Here is a 3281-nt window from a genome sequence, read left to right on the forward strand (position 1 = left end):
TTGAAATTGGGTCATTTTTCCTGCATTTGTTTTGTTTGGGCACAGCATTGGTACTGGCTTTGGAATGGATGTGCAGATTAATCCTCTGATCTTTTGAATTTTCTCTGAGAAGAAACTGGAGAACTTGTTGCAGGCGGCATTAGATTGAAGTTCAGGTGGCAACATCATAGGAGGGTTTGTGAGCCTGTCAACAGTAGCAAATAGAGCCTGCAGCATGCACATGCAATTGTTCTTTTTGAGTTTGCATCCTGTTTACAAAACATCTCTGATCTCAATTTTCCACCAGAGCTGGGAGAAAGAATGGCTAATGGAGGGATGTGATCCATGTGATTAGTCAAAACTGTAGTAGGTGTTTGCTGACTCTTCCTTTAAGAATTTAGGAACCAGGCCGCCTAATGTTTCTGACTTTTCTGACCTTTTTTTTTTTTTTTTTACATCTTGTTCACCGAAACAAGAGTAATATAATTTAAATTACTTTTTGAAATCAACCTCATTACTTTTAAGCATTTATCAGCTAGTTTTAATGAAACTATAACTTTTGTGAAACTAAAACTAGCTCTTAAACTCAATTTCTGATTTAATTATCTTATTTTTTATTTAAAATTTCTAACCAGTTGATAAATAAATAAATAAAAAATTATTGCTGTGATTTATCATGAACAATCACTTTGCTTAACTTCATCAGTTTAAAAAAAAGTTGAAGAAAATATTTTATTGTCACAAACCAAACATGTCTTAAGATGATCAGTTCTCCAACTTTTCATATTCAGGAAGGCTTAAAAGATTTTTTGTTTCAAACGTTAATTAAGAAATGTTAACTACAGGCTAGATCCTTGCAGTATGTACATACTAGCTTGGTTTAACCCATCTTCCATGAGACTGTCTTTTAAAGCAGCTGAGCACAACACTCTGACTCTCCTGACTCATCTTTTCACATTGCTGACCACAGTACAAGCAGGTTTAACACACTACTACGCATTACTAGATAACCCTCCGTGGAAGAGAGGCTTTTAGGTCAAAATAAATAATGCCATTGATCGCTGTTACATAATGTCAGCAAGGTAAACTTTTTAGATTATAACTAGTACTGCCATTTCACTGAGAAATATTGACTCATATTTTTCTCTCACATGATTTGCTGCTTCTTTCTGAACCTTTGTGCCGACTGAATTGGGCAAGAAGACTTTCATTCACTCTGTTGCCTCTTCATGGAACTTGTTACAAGAAACTTTCAGATTGACTGAACTCATCTTGTTTAGTGCTTTTAAATCAGTTCTTGAAGCAGATTCTATGACATGTACCTGTTTTTGATCGCTTGACTCATGATCTTACTTTTTGTTGCTCCATTTCTTGATTCTCTTTTGTATTTAGCCTCACCTGTGCTCCCTGCTGGTCATGAGATCCTCTTTTGTTTGGCTGCTTTGGCTGTTCAGATTAGGTTTGCCTAGTGACTTTTGAACCTCTTTTCACTTCATCCTGGGTCTTATTGTGTCACCTCCTCATCATTCTCCTACACATCATGACATTGACATTTTCTTTTAACTGTTCATTTTTCTGTGTTGTATTTGTTTCTGCCTCTTGGCCAGGACTCCTTTGAAAAGACATTTTTTAATGTCAGTGGGGGTTTTTTATCCTTGTAATATAAATGTCAAACTTTAAAAAAAAATGTTTATCTGTAATGCAAAATCTACAATCCTTAAGCTGAACTGGATAACTCTGCCATGAAAATACATTCCTAGTCAGTTGCATTCAAAGAAATAACTTGTTCAATTTAATTTAATACACAGTTATGTCCAAAATTTTCACAAAACTGGCTTAAGTATATAAAAGGACCTTTACTGTATTTAGTAAAACTTAGCAAAAATACTTTGCAGTTCAACAATTCACTAAGTTCAAAACTTAGAAATGCCTTGTTACTGAAAATGAGTACCACCTTATTCCTGGGAGGCTTACTAAGGAAACAATTATGGGTCTTACTTACAACTACAGGAAGTAGCAGTATTTCATTGTAATTTATACGGTTTTTTGCAAATCTATATTCATGGTAGAAGTTAGTTCTCTCTTTTCGGCTATAATACAATATTTAGTAAAACTTGTTTATGGACACACCGTCTGCTATCAGAGAGCTCAACACAGAGGATCGTATTTATGAGTTTAATCACAGGGAGCGACAGGAAAACAGTGTTAAGTTTTGTAACATGAGTTAGCAGCTCTGCTAGCAGCTAGTTTCTCTGAAGAATGGACAGTAATAAAGAAGATAAAAGTAGAGAAGATGGTCAGAGTTTTGAGCTGCCGTTTTGCGCCAACAGTGTAAAACACCAGAACTACATAATATTAGCTTGGTGTGATGAGAATTTTATTTTTCGTTTTAATTTAAAAAATAATAAATTTCATGATTTGATTCTTTATCATTATGTTTGGGCCAGCAATATTTTTTTTATAATACAAAATAAAATATCTAGATTTATTTAGTCCATGACAACCAGAATCTTGAGGTTCTCTGTTGCGAGTGTTGCAGCAAATCAGCAGAGAAATGACGGTAGCTGCTGCGCTCCAGACCATAACACGGAGAATCTCCCCACTGGACTAGAACCGAACCGAATCACACATTAACCTCTTATAGAGAGCAACTTGCCACTGGAAAGTGTCTGCCCTTGCGGAACTCGGGTAACTGTTGTGCTGTTCGTGACTGTTCTCTAATAATCAGACCAAGTTTAGTTTGTGGCTACAGCAAGTGTGTTTTGAACGTGTTCCCAAAACAAAAGCAGTAGTTTTCATCGCCTACCGATGGATAAGGAAACAAAAAGAATTTGGCTAAAAATTCTAAACTTGAAGAGAGAACCCAAAATGCTTTATGTGTGCTCATTTCATTGTGTGGACAAAAAGCCAACGGAAGAAACCCACATCTGCTTCCAAAACAACTGAGTCAGCAAAGTAGCTATGCTAGTGCGGGTTATTTCTTCAAGTCGCCATCCCTCCCCGCAATAGTTGTAGCATGGGCGTAGGTTTGGGTAGGGACGGTAGGGACATGTCCCGACCAATATTCACGGGATATGAAAAAGTCCCGACCAATTTTTGCCATATTGGCTCAAAGAACGTGGATCTACGATCTTTGATTAGCAGCAACAGGCGGTGCGCGGAACGGAAGCTTCTTAGTTTGACATTTATTATGAGCCTCCGAGACCGTGTCGGAACGGTGCTGTCGGGGGGGGGAGTCAGTTGAATCGTCAGACGTTCTTTGATTAGCTGCAAAAGGCGGCGGCTAGCTGGGCACACGCGTC

General features: G+C 37.4%; 1 protein-coding gene and 1 long non-coding RNA gene across 2 annotated transcripts in view; one reads left to right on the forward strand and one right to left on the reverse strand.

Moving 5' to 3' along the window:
* The window catches only part of LOC106935281 (uncharacterized), a 12671-nt gene extending 9913 nt beyond the window's left edge, over positions 1-2758 (reverse strand). Inside the window, exon 1 of the long non-coding RNA XR_001421865.1 lies at positions 2748-2758. This is a non-coding gene — a long non-coding RNA (uncharacterized LOC106935281). The remainder of the gene's footprint in view (positions 1-2747) is intronic.
* LOC106935280 (protein jagged-1-like) overlaps positions 1-3281 on the forward strand; it is a 70261-nt gene that overhangs the window by 47622 nt on the left and 19358 nt on the right. The window lies entirely within an intron of this gene.

This window comes from Poecilia latipinna, unplaced genomic scaffold (assembly GCF_001443285.1).
Source record: "Poecilia latipinna isolate Pla-1442-1.1 unplaced genomic scaffold, P_latipinna-1.0 Scaffold1941, whole genome shotgun sequence".
NCBI classification, from domain to species: domain Eukaryota; kingdom Metazoa; phylum Chordata; class Actinopteri; order Cyprinodontiformes; family Poeciliidae; genus Poecilia; species Poecilia latipinna.